Raw genomic sequence first — 18,176 nt, 5'->3', positions numbered from 1 at the left:
GTACATGAAAAACAGTAGCATGAAAGAAAATGAATATTTTAAACCTCAGCTAAAGATTCTAGACATTCCCTGTAGTCAGTATCTCCAGACATCGGAAATAAATGCCCCAGCCCTTTCCAGGCCTATAGATTTATTTGCGAGTTCCGCCCATTTGAAGAGTGGCCGCTGGGAGAAAAAGTTCAGCTTAGTTAGCACTGTCTCCTGTAGAAACAAAAAGGGGCCCGAGAATTTTCTTTGCTATAATAGGAGAAAAGTAAAAACCAGAATAATATCCCCTGGGCATGCCAATGATGAGTGGAAAGATCCAGCCAGATAGCTATATTTCACCAGATGAGGACTTTGGCTTCTGCCAGTCTGAAGGAGCCTGGAGGACCAGGCAGGTCAGTAGAGTGGGATCTGAACCAACCCTAATCCAGGAAAAGGTGGGCCTTCAAGGCAAGTGAGTATCTGAAGTCATCTCTGGAAGCTAGGAATCCTAAGCAAGGTTAGCATGTTCAGCCTGTCAAGTTCCTATAACCATCGCCTATGGCCACATGCCTTTCTCCAAGCCCATGTGATGGTCTGAGTGTCCTGTCCCAGAATTATACTTGCAAAACATGTTGCGGTATCCCTCCCCTCCCCTGAATGGGGCTTTATTTCATCGCCTGCCTTGATATCTGCATTCTCCACTTATCTGTGACCTTGATATAGAGTCTTCAGTTATGATTGCATGTTTATAAATTCATTCATGAATAACATCTTTCATTTGGGAATAAAACAAAGTTCCATAGTCAGCTGGGCCCTCATTAAAATCGCAGGCGTGCATTTGGGTACTTGTGTGATCATAGGCAAATTGATTCACTCTCTGAGACAGTCTCTATATTTGCAAGCAGACTGGTTGTGTAGTCTGTATAAGGAAATAAATCAGCGGATAGATGTGTCTAGTACTGAGCTGGAGCATTGTTATCCTCCTCCAGCTGTCCCCTCTACCCATTTAGATCACGGTGTTCCCAGGTGTGTATTCAGAGGGGTGAACTGGGGTGTGGAGGAGCTGTAACGGAGACTTTACTAACATGGCTTGGCAGTCGATACAGGATCGGGAACGGTTCGGATTGGTCTAGGGTGGGCAGTGACCCAGTGAGCTCAGCTACAGTAGTCGACCCAGAGGAGACTGTAGAGGTAGAGCAGAGAGGAATCGACCAGGGTCTGTGACACCTCCTCCTGTGTACTAGACCGTGGTGGATCCAGTCTCACAGGTTAGGGTTGTCTTTTATTCTGTGGAGAAAGTTCTGTTTTAGTGGATGGAGGTAAATATGTGAAATAATTGTTCAGCCTCTGTGAAGGAACAAAGAGAAAGAAAAGGAGGAAGAAGGAAAAAGGAGAGACAAGGGTAAACCCAAGTCCAAAGAAGTAGAGAAAGTCTGGAATCATGAGCAGAGCTCTTCTGAGCATTTGTCCCCTCTGGAAGGACAATCTCTTCACATACCCAGTTTCTGAATTCTCTTGCATTTGTGGTTTAGAGAGATGTCCCCACAGATAAATATCCCTTTTAAAGGTGTCTTATGTCCACTATAATTTTCCAGGCTAGTTCTAGGGAATGCACTGCCATCTGAATTACCAAGCACTTCTGAATGTCAACTGAAATATTCCTGGGCTACTTTTTGGAAAAGTCTTTGGCTATTTGAAAGGCAGAGCCAAGCATCAGGCTGTGAGGAAGAGAATACCAAGATGTAGTCAAATGTCACTTCCTCTTGTGTTGACAGGTGTGGCCCACGGCTGTTGTGAACTAGAGAACTCTCCGGAGATCTCTATTTCCTGAGGGATCTTGCTTCAAAGATGTAAGGAGACATGAAAGGGCTTGTTCTTGGGATCTGAGACCTCCAGGGTGCCCGATGACTTCCCCAGTGATTTCATAACCTGGGGCCGTTTTTTCTTCGCATCTTGCCTGACCTTTCAGTAGCATTTGACAGTCTGCTGCCTCCAGCTTGGTGCGTTTGTGTGCTTGCTTCCGTGAAACCAGATCTTCCCGTGCTCTCTCCTCCCTCCTCTTCATCTTTCTTTGCAGGCTTATCTTCCTCTGCCAAACAAGTAAAGCTGGACAGGAGCCATGTCCTTCTGGCCGCTCTTTCCCGGCTATCTCTCTGTCAATCTATTATACTCTTTGTGTTCTCTACAGTTTGGCCTTATCCTATACCTCACTTATACCTCCTGCTACAAGTCTTCCTCTGAGGTTTGCTATCCTGCTTGTTCTCCTGCAGCACGAACTCAACTCCATACAACCCAGTGCTTTTCTAGAATTCCAGTGAATGGTGCCATTACCCATTGAGAGGCAGAGTCAGGGCCTAGGAAACCTCAGCACCTCCTTTTCTCTTACTCCTCTACCCCATTTCCAAACCCTGTCAAGTCCCATCATAGCTCCTGCATGCCCTCACTGTTTCCACTTTCCTGTTGCCTTTGTACCCAGAGCCGCCACCACGGCTTGTCTGAGTTTCAGCGGCAGTCTCCTACTGGAAGCTACTCTTGCCCCACATTAGGCCACACTACACAACAGTCCTAATGATGTATATGATAGCCAGGGTTCTCCAGAGAAACAGTACCAGCAGAATGAAACACACACACACACACACACACACACACACACACACACACACACACACACAAAAAAAAAAAAAAACCACACATACACACACATAAAAAGAGTAGTGAAAAGTATAGCCATAGATACATTTCATGAACTAGTTCACACAGTTACAGAGACTAAGGTGTTCCAACACCTGAAGTTAGCAGGTTGGACACCCAGGTAAACTGATGATTTATTTCTAGGCTGCTGGTATTAGCTGTAGTGGGGAGGTTGGCAGCTTAACCCTAAGGAAGAACCAATATTTACATGCGGGTCTGAAAGCAGAAAAGACCAGCATCAAGCTGATGGCAGCCCAATAAGAGGCATTCTTCCAGCTCAGTTGTCAGCCTGACTATTCTGCTGAGGCCTTCAATGGCTTAGATGAGGCCAACTCTCATTAGAGAGGCCACTCTGCTTCACACAGTCCAATGGTTTAAATAGGACCCTCATTCAAAGTCACTCTCCCACATATCCCCAGGATGTTTGACCAGACATCTAAGTTCCAATGACTCCATCAATTTGACGCATAAATGTAACCATCACAGATCAAACAGGGAGGTCTTATTATGTTGTTCATTGGATTCAAACTCCTGGAGGTCTTATCATTGCACTGAGGATAACTTCTAAACACATTCCCATGGCCTCAAGGCCCTATAGGTGCCATCTGTCTCCATCCAACCTCTTCAGCACCATATGTCCCTGTGTTCTCTACCCTTCAGTCTTATTACCCTCCTTCAGGTCCTAGAAAAATCTGTCTTCCTTCTGAAACTTAGCCTTCTTCTGGGTTTTGACCTTTATAGTCTAAATCACTCAATTCAAAAGCCAGTTTTGCAAGAGATCTTACAAAAAGAATGGGGCTAGGTTAAGCATCTTCATTACATTCTCATTGAAGGAGGGTACATATAACTAACCTCAGTACGTAGCTTTACACTCATAGTTTGTGTTTATCTCTGTTACCTCACTGGAAACTCCATGAAGGCAGAGACCATTCTGCTTCGTAAACATTTGTAGCATCATGCTTAACCTTGATTGGCATATAGATACCATTCAGCAATATTTGTTGAAGAATGAATGAATGAATAAGCCTGGGAGAGTCATATAGATCTTAACATCTTAGTCTACGTGTTCTTTCTTTTTGTATTTTATTGGGGAAGAAAGTATACATAGCCTTCTTGCTATGTCCCAAAGAGAATCTGCTTCAGGAAGATTGAAGGCTACTGCTGTGCAAAAGTACTTTACAGAAGATCTCATAGCACCGATTTGGACTCAGATAAACCTGGCTTCTTTTTTACCAAGGTGCATGAATTCAGGGTCTACCTCATTTTTCTCAATTGTAGCATGGGTTAAAATGCTCAGCCTGGAACAAATTCCTCTTTCCTTGGGACCAGCACAGGACTGGATGTTGGCCAAATATCCCTTTCCCTATGCCTTGTGTCCTGACTTCTGTGCAGATGATTGTGGGGTCAGTCTAGCAATGAGGGAGTGTTATTTCTTATAGCAAGTAGGGAGAGACTGGGGGAGGTTAAATATAAGCTGGACACCTACTTTGCAGCACACCGGAAGAGAGAGCCAACTTATTTCTTCTCAGAACCATGCAAAAAGACGATACAGGATGTGGTTCATTAAACACAAATAGGCCCATGAGATTGCTGTTTCCACAAGATGAAATTACCAAAAAAAGCATTTGTTCCCCATTTTAGATTGAGTCCATCTGGAACGGAACACCCTAGTCTTTTTTCCTATGGGTGTATACTGAGAATAATAATCCTTTCCAGGCGCTCAGCACAGTGTATCTTACAAGGCACTTTTGCATACATTACTTCATCCAATGTACGCTTCATAACACGTCTGTAAGGTAGGCATTGTTATCTCCATTTCCCGCTTGAGGAACCCAGGGCTCCAGAGGGTGAGATGACTTGTCAAGGGTTCACAACAGGGAGCTTGGTGGAGCACAGATTTGAACCCAGGCTACTTTAATCACAAAATCGGTGTCCATCCAACTATATCACAGCTGCCTCAGAGAGCTCTTTAGATGTTAGCATCTAAAGGGAACCATTTGTTCCCTTGCTCCGTTTCTCTTATGTCAGTTGAAAGAAGGGAAGAATGCTAAGACTCAGAGTTTAGCTCCCAGCCTGGGCAGAAGTAGAAATACTCTTTACTCACCAATTCTCCTCAGTACAACTTGCTTCCAAATCTTAGTTTAGGGGCAGCATTATAAGGTAAAGCAAAACAAAAACAAAACCTTAAAACGTCACAGTGAGAAGAGACACTAGAAATAATCAAGCCTTGTCTGCATTCTCTTAGGACCATTACAACTGGGTGGTAATGGATGCTTGGAGTATTGTGTTGAAAGAGATTCTGGGCTAGGACCCATCTCAGTCAGGAAGAATACAGAGATCTCTTAGCATTGTCTGCCAGGGGCTGAGACTGGGAAATAATGACTTGTGTGTGAGGTGATTCCTTTCCTGTGTATGTTAATTAGCCATTCCCATGCTTCGTATGGGAAAGCGAAGGTTAATTTATTCTCACTAGTACCCACAGCCACAAAGGGAAAAACAATGAACTAGAGGTATTTTTTGTCTTAACTATACTAAAAATTTAGAATAAATTCAAACGTCTGTTGCTAAAACCTCATACATATTCATTAATGACAGTCGTTTGGCAGACTGTTTATAGCATTATATAATATAGTGCATATATATATGTGTGTGTGTGTGTGTGTGTGTGTGTGTGTGTGTGTGTGTGCGTGCGTGCGCGTGCGCGCGCGCACAAGAGCAAACAGACTACACTAATCCTGAAACTCTGAGGACTTATGGGGACTCGCTTAAGGGAACAGTCTTGGTAGAAATAATAAGAGATTGACACAATGGTAAGCTAGTTGTCATGATTATATTTAAACTGGAGCCAACTCACATTGATTTTGTCATAGAATCAGGCATGAGATGCGGGGACTAAGGGGACAGTGTTGTTAGAAAGGACATCTTTCTGTCAGCAGTATTGTACCAGGAATATGAAGTTTCCTTGGACACAATGAATGGGGCTTTTGTTCTGTATTCTTCACTTTCTCAGCGAGAACAAATGCTCTGGATAGAGGACACACCCACTGAAGCTTCTTTCTTCGGGCCAAGGGCATCCTGAGAGGATGCCTGCCCACAGTTAGTTCTCAGGGATGCCTCAGACTCACTTTCACTTTCCTCTCTGTCCCACGTGGTAGTTTTTCTCCATCCTCCTTACTTCCCCAGCATGCTGTAGTAGTGCTTTGACTTCCTAACATTCACACATGCTCTGTGCGACACCTAAGAATAAGAAGGTGGGTAGGATGCAGCTGGTTCTCTCAAGAGGCTCACAGTCAAACAGGGAAAGTTAACATACAGATTGCCCAAAAGTTTCTATTTTTAATTTTATTTTTTACCTTAAAATTTGTGGAGACGATTACAACGTTGCAATATTCCCTTCCTTTACCCTCTGAAACCCTCCCATATGTCCTTCCTTGCTCCCCTTTAATAACTGCTCTGACAGAGGAGGCCAAGGTATGTGTAAGGCACCGAAGCTGGGGAGCAGAGGTAGAAGCCTGAGAGGTGGACCCCTGAGCTTGGGGAGTTTCTTTGCACGCCTAGCAGAGCATTGGGGCTGGGGTGAGTGAGTGGGAATTTGCCATTAAGAAACTGCAGAGGACGGAGAGTCTGGGCAAAGCTGCATGTGGAGAAAGGCCTGACATATCTGAGTACTAGTTAAACACCCTGGGACAACCGAGCCTAGCAGGGCCAGGCTCTCCTTACAGAACTTGGGATGTTGCTATTCCTCAAGTTACATAGTACTTAGAGAAGCTTTCATACCTCCGTGCTGAGAAATTTCACAAACAGAAGAACTGAATCACCAGATGCAAATGAAGTACAAACAATGGGCCAGTGGGGAAGCACCAAGAAATGGCTGTGGAAGCATCTCATCCAACATGGAGGTTCTGAAGATGGCAAGAGAGCCTGTGATGACCAATTGGTCCACAGCAGGGACTCAGCATGAGTCAGTCATTGGCGCCCTCTGAATGAATACCACACACCACACACTCTCTCTCTCACACACGCGTGTGCGCACGTGCGCACACACACACACACACACACACACACACACACACACACACACAATCAGGCTATGTGTAAGACATCTGTCCCATTGTCCAATGTGTGACTTGGATCAAGGCATTTTTGTACTCTGAGTCTCAGTTTCCATGATCTTCAGAGTCAGCCCAGTAACACTTGCATTGCATTATTGTTATGAGAATGACGATTAAACAAAACAATGTATATAAAAATGACTACCATTGCATCTGACATATAATAAATGCCAGGAAATGCTAGCTATTATTATTTTTGTTTGCTATCAAGCTATAATGAATCCAGTGATGATCACTCATATTATTAGTTTCCCCAAGCAAAAAGTATGATGATGTAGCTCTTTCTATTCCCAACTACAGTAGCAAAGATATATTCCCTCTTTTTACAATGTGACGATGAGCACATCCCAACAAGAAATGTAGAATCTGCTAATCATCACATTGCTGATAATAGGCAGAAGCAGAATAGCAGTCTAAGATTCCAAGGTTCTTTGAGTTCAAATTCTACATGACCCATGACATTCCTATCACAACAGGGACCATGTACTAGAATTCACTATTCAGGAGGTATGTTGAACAATTTACATCAGTTTAATTGAATTTTTATAGCTTCAGAACTTGGTAAGTTTATGAGTAGGAAACTAAGATATAGGGGGGCATGGGAATAAAATAAGTTATGAAAAGCAACAGAGATGGCAAATGGGAATGTCTCTTCCTTTCCCTATGTTTTCCTGCTTCAATACCCTCATCATTTACATTTTGCTATCATTTAGTCATAGGGAGTGATTCCAAAACTGTTTGTTCTGAGAAGCATTACTCTCTGCAATAAATCAAAGTACTTAGTCAAGGAGAGTGAAGAAAGAGGCATAGAGATCTATGTGATTTAACTCTGGCTCAGCTCTGGGACAGAGGGCAAATTCTAAGCCAGGTCTTAGAAACTGGCATGACCATTGAGTAACTGAGCTGACGCTGATCTTAGTACTGACCAGACATGCCAGGCCTGGCCTCAAGCTTTCCTCCTCATAATCCTTGTTCTCAAGGTCCTGATTCCCTCCCTCTCCATGGATGACCTGGAATAAGGAAGCTGGTTCCTTTGGAGATCACAGCTGCAAAAGTCCCTATAGTCTGGTGCATAAAAAATAATTAATGTTAAAAAAGAAAAGATCTTTTGTAATGTAATACAGTTATCAGTAGAGAGAAAGCAACATGCTCTAGAGAACAGCTAATTTTATCAAAGGAAGCCATAAATTAGGAGGAGGATCTGGACACAGATGATAGGTAACTCCTTTTCCTCTCTAGGATGAGAGGAAATTCAAGAGGCCATGTATCTAATTGTATCTCTTTGGCTTGCAACAGCTTTAGTAACACAGCTTACAGACCGCACTATTGAAAATGCATTCTTGAGCATCTTTCTCTTTCCTTGTGACTTTGCATCAAGACAAAGAATGGGTGAATCCAGAAGGAAGATGACTTCCACTTACTTCATAGTTGAGATGATCCTCCAAAGGGAAACAAATCAGAGAGACCCATTCCTCCCACTTTGAACCATAGGCCATCATGTGTTGTGGTTGGACTTTGAATTCAGGGAGACAGCTGGCGGCAGGGACAGGAGGTAACAAAGTCAGTTGATATCAATTGTGACCCAGAGTCTTCATATAAACCTCAATATAGGCACGAAGCTGACCCCTCTACCCTTCCATTATTCAGAAACAACTTTACTACAATCTGTGTTTTGGGCACTGTACTAGATGTAGCAGTGAATTAAATGTTGCTCTGCATCTCATGACATTCGTTGTGGATGTGAAGAAGGGTAATAGGAGGGGCACACTGCAACATGTAATTGTTAGTGGAGGAAATAAGAAGTGAGTTGTGTACACCTCACACAAACAGTAATGCAGGGTCCGTAAAGCATTCTAGGATGCCCAGAGGAGATAGGCCATAAGCCAATGATGTCAATAAAAAGAAAGATGTTTCCAATAGTAAGAAAAGCATGTGCAAAAATATGTCTGGGGTAAGCAAATAAAACAAACAAAAAACACACAACAACAACAAAAACAATTTAGATGAGTAGATGGAGCTGGAGAGAGGGGAGTGGTGGGGAGATGAATATAAAAGGATAGAAAAGAACCAAACCCCACTGGTATTTAAAGGTCTTAAGAAATATGTTCATTACCAGGAGCAAGGAAAGGCCATTTAAAGGTTCTGCACATTACTTATGAGCACTTTCATTTTAGAGTTTCTCTCTAGTGTGAGGTCGAGGCTTGTCTTGGGGTGGGAAGAGGTATATGTGGGATGCTAGATTGGAAGCCAAAAAATCTAACCTAGGAAGCTACAGTAGTGTTCTGAGGGATGAAACAACAGCTGCTGACCGTTTGGTTGTCCTGGGGAAAAAGGAAAGAGTAAATGGTGTGAAAAAATATATTCAGTTGCTAGTTTAATGTATAATGATGAATTAGCTTTGCATTATAAAAATATGCAACCCAAGCTGCATATGAAGACATTTATTTAACTCACAGTTTGGAATTTCAAAGCCCTCAAGTCAGTCAGAAACCATTGGGTGTTTAGAAAGGTATGAATAACAGTGGTGGGTGCTTACATGGGGCAAGAAGTTACATCATGAGTCAGAAGTCAGAAGACCAGATGAGGCCAGATAAAAGCCTTTTTTAATAAAATCATCCCCAGAAAATCAATATGGAGCCTTTTTTTCTTTTTTTTTTTTTTTTGGTTTTGGTTTTGGTTTTTCGAGACAGGGTTTCTCTGTGTAGCTTTGTGCCTTTCCTGGAACTCACTTGGTAGCCCAGGCTGGCCTCAAACTCACAAAGATCTGCCTGCCTCAGCCTCCCGAGTGCTGGGATTAAAGGCGTGTGCCACCACCGCCCGGCTTACAAATGGGGGTTTTATGATTGAGTCATGGAAGGTGGAAGGAAGAAGTACTGAATGATTAGAGAAGGCTCCAAACTTCCAGGCTCAGCAGCCTAAATGGCTGCTAGTGCTCCATCAGTGGAGTCAGGAATGGGCATCAGATGTGGCAGAGCTGAAGTCATCACTGAGCACATTCAGTCTGAGGCTCCCAAGGCTATAAAACTGGCAAAATAAAAAGGCAGTTGGATATACACCAATCCAATGAGAAAAAGGTTAAGACATGAAAAATACAAATTTGGGACCCGGTTGCAAATGATGTTGAACTCACAGAAGACAGTATCTCCTAGAATAAAAGTTAAGTTCCTTTTTGCAGTTTGTTTCTCTGGGGAGTTACTCCCCCATCAAACTCTGTATTGCTTCTGACTTTTTATTTATATAGTCTGTATTACATTCAGACAGGCTGCCTATGCTGTTCAGTTTGGGTTCAGTTTTATTTGTGCAAAACATTATAGGATATTTAAGACTAGTCCTCATACATACTAAATGACTGGAATTCATTGATGAGAAAAAAAAATGTACCCATGGCTATTGTCACCAGCGTAAAATGGTTTTGCTTGATTTTTTTTTTTTTTTTGCACCTTCATTTCACTAACAATTACTGTCTCTGAATGGCTCAGGTACATCCATTCCTCATTCTATGACCTTTCTTCAAATGTATCAATTAGTGTAAGTTTGCTCTCCTGGATCTAGCCTCTAAGTCCTGGATCAGGTGAAATGATATGTGTACCCCACCCATCTGTATCCCTTGAGCCATGTTATTTAACTTTATTCCTAATGTCTTTACAGAATCATTAAGTATGTCAAACAACTTTCACATCCCGAGGCTTAAGAGATTTATAGATTTAGTATTTTTAAGTTTTAATATTGGATGCCATTCCATGTGGCTGCTCTAAAATTAAACTTACCACATTCTCATATATCAGATTATGAAGTCATTTTCAATATTCAACTCTAAAGCTTTGTTGTCACTCTGAAGCAGGGAGGTACACCCCCACACCAATAATATTGAGGCTGGTTGCAAAATAGACACATTACAGGATATGAAACGATGTCTTGCTCATATAATGAGCCTTTTCAGAAGGACCCGAGGGGGCTCCCAATAGCTTGAGAGGACAGGAAAGAAGGGTAGCTCAACTTGTTTGTTTATTTTTGTGCTTGTATTTTAATTACAGTGTCTCTCTCTTCCCCTTTCTCTCTCCAATCCCTCCTGAATATCCTTCCTTGTTCACCTTCAAATTCATGGCCTCTTTTTCCATCAAGTGTTATTGCAAGCATGCATGTATCCTGCTCCCCAGCTTTACTTACTTACTGTACTTTCTTGTGTAGAGTTGAGGCCTCATGGCCTCAATCCATCCAGTTTGGCATGACCGTTGGAATCCTCCTTGTTCAGCTGCCTTGGCTTTTATACAGTGGTGGTAATGGGGGGTGTAGAGTGGGACTAGACTTGGTCCCATATGTTGTATGGGGCTTATATAGTCTTCTCTGGTATCCAAGATGGGAGGAAGCTAGCTGTCTTGGCAGTTTGCCCAGATGTGAGTCTGAAGAGGGTAAGAGGGCCACAGGGCTTATAAGCTTTCTGCAGTTAATATCCAAGGTGGATTTAGGACCTTCATTGCAACCCACTCCTGACACTGGACCGCTGGAACATGAACTGTTTTCTTAAATGGAATTTGAAATTGCTTGAGTAGCATTCATGGCTGTCTATCAGATCTGAAGCATGTATCTGGGAGGAAGTGGAAGTCCTAGTAAGTCCTTTCCCAAGAGGCATGCTCACTAGTCGCCATGCCTGGAATGCTGGATGGAGTGAGAAACACATTTGCATAGATTTAGTATGGGTGTGGCTAATGTTGATTTATATTATGGAAAGCAATTCAGTGTTATTTCACCAAAGAGGCCATCTTGGGAAGGGACCTGTTTGCTGCCATTGGTAGGGACAGATAAGCAGGTTGCTGGCTGTGGTCCAGGAGTATAATGGTTCTGGGCAAATGGGGCTGATTGTAGGCAAGGATATGCAATGCTTAAAGGACCACATGAAGTTTGGCTACTTGTGCCTACTCCTGGGTCCTTCCCCATGATCAGGGACAGCGCAGCTCAGGCCTACACACTGACAGTTTTCCAACAAGCTTCTTTGCCTATCATGGTGGTACAACATTTGTGAAGTGTATAAACACACTTTGTTGTTAATCAGTTGACCCTAGGACTAGTCCACTTACCCAAGTGTCTGGGAATGCAGCAACTTTCACCAGTACCGAAGTATCAGCAAGGACTAGGGGAAACCTTCTACAACAGATGGGCTACGCCATATGGCTCTATGGTATAATAAAGAGCCCTCACTAAGTTTTCATGATGCTGTTTCCATGACCCAAAGTTTAACAGGCAGCTAAATGTGGAGAGTCTCAGGCTCAAATCCCATGACATCCAACCTACTTCTAAAATAGCTGAGTGTGTAGCCAGTAATTGTATCCTAATGTCAGATAGCAGGAGCTAAAGAGACATCAGATGTAAAGAGGTAACTTACAGCTATCCAATCTGGTCCATAGACTTCAGGAGGCATGAGAGATTTCCAAAGCATTGCCATATAAGACTGTATTACAATTATAGAGCCTTCTGTTGCACAGAAGTCCAGTTAAGGTGGGCACATTTGTGAGTCACTAGATAGAAAGGCTTCAGTAAAACTCAAAGTGAGAAATATTTTGTCTTCAGAAGTTAGACATTCTAGAAATTAACCAATGTGTCAAGAATTTTTACCATGTGAGTCAATGATCCATCTTCCTTGATGAGATTTTTTTTGCTGAAGATTTATTTGCATGCCCTTATTGGAGGTGTCACATGGATAGTTTGGAGAGGGATATGATCAGTGTGATATCATCACTGTGCTCCTGAAGAAAGATGGGTGTGCTTAAGATCTGTATACAAAGACTGAGTGAGGGCACAGCCATTGAGGTGCCCTCCCAACAGGTAGCCCAATAAAAGAGTGTTGTGTCCAGTGAAGGTGAAGGCCAACTGGCCCAGCCTGTTAAAATAGGCACAGAAACTTAACTCCTTTTTTCCGATCTGCAACTGCAAAGTATTTAGCAGTTGTTGGTCAGGCAGAGTTAGTAATTTCAGAAATAATTAGCATGGTAGCCTCAATAGGTGTGCCCCCAGCATTAAAATTACAACAATGCACTGTGAGGAGCCATTTGTTATGTGTGGGTTTAGGAACAGTCTAAATTGAGCTATTAGTTGGTGAAGCTTTGGGGATAATAACTCTTCTCTAAGTAGGTCTGCTATATGGGTTTCAAACCTCAAAGGCCTTCTTTTCATTTAAACTGGGCCATATTAACCATTTTACTTAACAGGAGGATGGGGAAGCCCATGCAGTCCTATTTTGGCAAGGCAGCTGCTTAGAATCCAAGACTTAATTCAACTTTATTACTCATTTGGTCAACATGTCCATGCCCACTGTGGGACAGTCAGGGTAATGGGTAATCTGGGTGATAGGGAATTTAGCCAAGGCTGTATGTTTGTTGACTAAAATGAGACATACATAGTTGTCTTCCTTACGTCTCCTGAAATGTTCTCAGTAGAGCTGCCTTAAGATTACAGGGCACCCTATTTAAATTCAGGAGAATTCTCAGATAAAGCTATCTTAAGAACACAGAGTTTTGCCAATTTCAGCAAATATTAGAAGTTAATTTACAAGGCAGGTTGTAGAGATATAAAGGGCAATTAACAACTTTCTATCTTGTTTTGTTGTGGCAATATAAATCATTTTAATAAAGGTTGGAGTTCCAAGTTTAGTAAAGTTTGGAGTTTAGTAAAGTTTGGGTCACACCATGGACCTGTTTCTGTCTTCCTGTTCGGGCAATTACTAGATGTAACTGGGATGGGGAATCCTAGCTAACCTGCTTGTTTCCTCCTCCAGTCCCAGACCTGCTATCAGCAGGACCAGGATCTCCTCTGGCTACCATAGCTACTTTTAAAGGGTTTAAGATACTAGGCTTACGTTATGTTTGAATTCATCCCTTGGCCACACTGTGCAGGTACTATGGGTGCTTTAGGGATAACGTTTCTCTAAGTAGGTCTGATATATGGGTTTCAAACTTCAGCTCTAAGTCTGAGGACCAAACCTATTTTGACCAAGTGGCACATTCTATTCAGTCATCTGGACCCATCTGCTTTGAGAGCATTGGCTTTCATATTCCACAAAGCTTTCCTCCACATGGGTAATCTATAGGCCCCCACAGTGCACAGGCTATTACCATTTCCTGTGAGTATTGTACAGAATGGGGGTAATGTCTGGTAGGGACAGGGACCAAAGGTACAGGCTAAGAGTCATTCATCAGAGTCTTCGTTTCAGTCACAGCTTGTGCTAGTATTCAAACTTTTCAGAGACCTCAGGTCTGGGCTGATACATTACGAGCAGGATTAGTGCTTTGTTCTGAAGTGGCTATCAAAAATTCCAACCTAGTTGAGTGTATCTGTGATAACTGGAAGGGCTCAGCAAATGTATCCAGTCAGCACAGCCCAGGTGACAAAAGTATGTTAGCAAGCTAAACCAAACCGAGAGCCCTCTAATGGTAGTGATTACCTAGACCGACAGCCTGCTGTGTCAACTATTGTAGTCATCCCCATAAAAATCCCCTTTTTACCAAAAACTTGTTTCCAATATTGAAATCAGCACTACTCCCACTAAACAGACATGAACATGTTTATTACCCACACAGAAGGCTTTCCGGAAGAAATGCTGTACGCCTAAGAAGGTCCAAGGATTACTTGAGCAGCAAATCAGATCAGCTTGGTTTTACTAGCCTGGAGGTGGGGAGGACAAGGGATCTTCCCGTTCACAGGCTGTGGCCTGTAAGATTTAAACACAGTGCAGGTACTAAAGGCAGAAGCGCTTGAGCTTTCTTACCAGTATGTCTGGTTATGGGGCAAAAGCGGCAATGGTGAATTGTAGAAATTTCCAGCAAAAAAATAAAAACAATAAAAATAAAAAATGGGTGAAACTCGACTACAAAGTAACAGTACAAGACTCATTTGGTTTATGCTTTTGAGAAGTGGTTTCACATTATCTCATGATCTTAAAAATAGAAAGATAATTTAGGGGACAATACCAAACCAGTGATTGCAACTAACGCTGTCTTTGCCTTCTATCACCGAGACTCCTAGATTCTGATCACAAGGGAAGCCTCGCTGAGCCTCAAAGTCAGTGACAGGAATGGGGAGGCTCATTAATAAAGAACCCTTAATACTTCCAAGGCAAGTGGACTGATCTTTGGGGCCCTCACTCTGCTTTTAACTTGCTGGCACATTCCTATCCTTCCCTTTAACACTATTCTTTGTAAAGTTTCTCTTACTTTGAAGGTGCTTCAGCAACCAGTCCCTCAGCCAGCTTTTTTTTTTTTTTTTTTTTCTTCTGCAACACTTGGCATACTTTGTCTTATGCCATTTATCTTATCCTTCGGTGTATTTGTTTGGTTTACATTATTTTATTTTGGCAGCCAGACTACAAGCTATCTGACTGTGTGGGTCATGATTGATCTGTCTTTGCTCTCATTACTCATCCAACTATTGCTGATAATACAGTAGATGTCTCATGTGTTTAATGAGCAGTTGAATGAATGAATGGGATCTCAGGCCCTATTATTTCTGAAAATATGCAATGCTGTTATAACCAAGTAAACAGTAAATCACTAGAGGAAACTTCTGATTTCAATTGTATAGAAAACAAAGGCCCATGCATTCGACAGTACCAACTGTTAATGTCTTTCAGTCAGGATTTCTGTGAGTTACTAAATAATTTTCCTTTGGTGTTGGGGCCAAGAGTTTCCTCACCAATCCCTATCCTCACGTGACAGCTTTCAGGTTCATTATCTAGTTCACTTGTGGTTTCAGAGTGCCCTGTAGTCGGCTACTTTACACCTACCATTTCTTCATCACTGTGCAGGAGAGTGGGAACCAGGAGCATAGAGTGCAGAGGAGGAACTGACTGCAAGGCCCTGTGGCTGGTCATAGAGCTAGTAAGCAGGGAAGCAGGACCAAGAGCAGCACCACCCCCCATCACTCCCACCCCACCCCCACCCCCACCCCCCGCTTCTGAAGTCCAGGGTATAACCGTATGTCTTAACACCTCTTCCTCGGAATGTGATTTGTGGCTCTTACTTCATATGATTCAATGAATACTGGATTGAAGGAAAACTCATTTAATGCTGGCTGAATAGGAAACATGCATGATTCCAAGTTACAAGTTTTCCTCCATGCCCTCATTTTAAATCCCGACTCCCTGAATCCATCTGCTTCTCAGAGTCAAGATGTCGCCTTACTGGCTTTACTGAAATTAGACTAGGATCTCTGCAGCTTTCCTAGTGGGGGAGCTCTGCCTGTACCACTCCAGTGGTCCCACTCTTGGCCCAATCATCCTTTTAATTAAGAAGCCAAGCCATGTTGAACAAACTGCTGCTTCACCAATACAGGCCTGGAATTTCCAGCATTTACATAAAAAAACGTGGACCAGCTTCCCACAAAGAGCAAGTCTTTGCCCTCTACAATAACAGTCATTTCCTTAATTGGGCAGTTTTACATATACCATGGCATTATTATCTTTTAATTCTCATAACCTTCACCCTTTGAGATGTAAACTGTCACTTCCTTTTACTAGATAAGGAAACTATAGTTTAGCAGGGTTACAACTGGCTAATAACTGAGACAAAGTTATAACTGCTGGAGAAGAGAAACAACTGGACTGAGCTGAGGCACATCCCAAAGTGCTGGTTCTTTTGTGCCTTCTGCTTTCCATGAACACACAACAAAATTATAGCAAATAATATGCAAAGACATTGGAGGAGAAACAAACCCCAATTTATGTTAGAGAAAACTTAGGATCATAGCTAAAAGTGGTTTTACTGGTTTCTCCCAATACCCTGGGTATGGAAACTGAGGTTGTGAGGTCACCTACAGCACTCCAGATACTTACATATGAGACAAGAGCCTTAAGTCAGACACAAGCCTGACTAACTCCAGTGATCTTCCCACTTGGAAACATTGCCAGTCCCAGGACAGCCTCAACAAGCTTGCATTCAGATGGGGTCCCATCAGCATTAATCTTGACAAGATAAAGCCACAGTCTGCAGTCTGCCGCTTTTTATCTCACCACCATCCTGTTTGCTAAATTCACCCAAGCATCCTTTGTTTCATGACTGTGATTTCTTGTGCAATCCCTTGAGGGGCTGTACATCATCATTTGTAAACCAACTTCCTGCTCGGATGCAGAGGAAGACCTGAGTGTCACATCAGACCTGTCTCCCAAGCTCTCCTATGGGGCTGGGGAGTGCTTCTCTTAAAGAGGCCATCAATTAGGACTACACAAACCACATGACCACTTCAGCATTACTTGCCTTGCCGCAGAAACACTACACAATTCAAGCTAAGTTCACCGTGATTAACAGTGGAGTGGTCCTCTGTATTCTCAAAGAGTGAACTGCACTCTTGCTGTCATTCAGTGTATGCAAAGAAAAGACACAGTGGCAGAACAGGGACTTTAAAAACTATGGACAAGCAAGATGCTGGGATAATTACAAAAAAGTTAACTAATTAATAGTCTCATTTTTTTTAAACACTTGGCAGAGTACCTAACCTCTAGCACTTAACAAAAGCAGACAGAATGAATCTCTCTGTATTTTAAATTCTCCAAGAATGACATGGGAGCAAGAGTCAGACCAATTGCTTTTCTTATACATCTTTCAAAGGGCTTGCCTGGCCATCTCTTTATCCAGTGTAGGGGAACTGCACTACAAGGTCTTAAAACCAGGTAGAAAACTACATAATGAAGTGAGAACATATTTTAAATGAGGCACAGTGCCCTGTACAGACCTCAGTAAAGCTCTGACACACAAAGAGTGGCATGGGGATTTTAACATTAACTAGCACCTAGGAAGGAGCAGACAGACTTATAAGGACACTTGTGCCTGGGGGAGGAAACATCTGAGGGAAATTCCAGCTGTCAAATATAAGCCTAGAAAGCATGAAGGTTGGCAAAAACAAACAAAAAAAAAAAAACCAGTTACAACACCAGACACTTCTGCAACTAAAGAAATGGTCAGTATTTATGAGTACTCTGGGACTGGGAAAACACTCTGGGAACCGGGCCAGGTGTTTTCACATCCATATTTTCTTACCTTTCCCAGACACAGAGGCACTATTTTTTTTTGTTTTTGTTTGTTTTCTTCATTAAGCAAACTATCCAGTCTCCATGACTGATACAAAGGAACTAGAAGATTACCATGCTGGAGCTTGATGACTTTCAGAAAGTATTCTATAGGCTTGCGGTGGTGGCATAGGAGTTGTAGTGAGGAGAGCCCCCCACCTACAGCTAGAGCCATTGTTCTTAGTTGATTTCACAGGACAGACTTGTATGTCAGACGTCATTTGGTTAGAGGGCTGCCACCGTGAAGGACAAAAACCGATGCTATGATTAAATGTTTCTTGGAGCCGCATTCTGTTTATTTAATCAGCATGGTAGGGAGCTGCAAAATCACTGTATTCAGCACGGCCTGAAATATC

At 42.5% G+C, this 18,176-nt stretch overlaps 1 protein-coding gene and 1 long non-coding RNA gene across 5 annotated transcripts in view; one reads left to right on the top strand and one right to left on the bottom strand.

Annotated features, from left to right (window-relative positions):
• Positions 1–18,176, top strand: part of Astn2 (astrotactin 2) — a 952,034-nt gene that overhangs the window by 683,757 nt on the left and 250,101 nt on the right. The window lies entirely within an intron of this gene.
• Positions 6,434–9,130, bottom strand: LOC121827266 (uncharacterized). The gene is made up of 3 exons (XR_006069458.2): positions 9,032–9,130; positions 8,192–8,303; positions 6,434–6,560 (listed from the first exon to the last, which is right to left on the bottom strand). It is a non-coding gene; the product is annotated as an uncharacterized LOC121827266 (long non-coding RNA).

The sequence above is a fragment of the Peromyscus maniculatus genome, chromosome 2, assembly GCF_049852395.1.
Source record: "Peromyscus maniculatus bairdii isolate BWxNUB_F1_BW_parent chromosome 2, HU_Pman_BW_mat_3.1, whole genome shotgun sequence".
Classification (NCBI taxonomy): Eukaryota; Metazoa; Chordata; class Mammalia; order Rodentia; family Cricetidae; genus Peromyscus; species Peromyscus maniculatus.
This window is presented reverse-complemented; position numbering and strand designations above follow the sequence as displayed.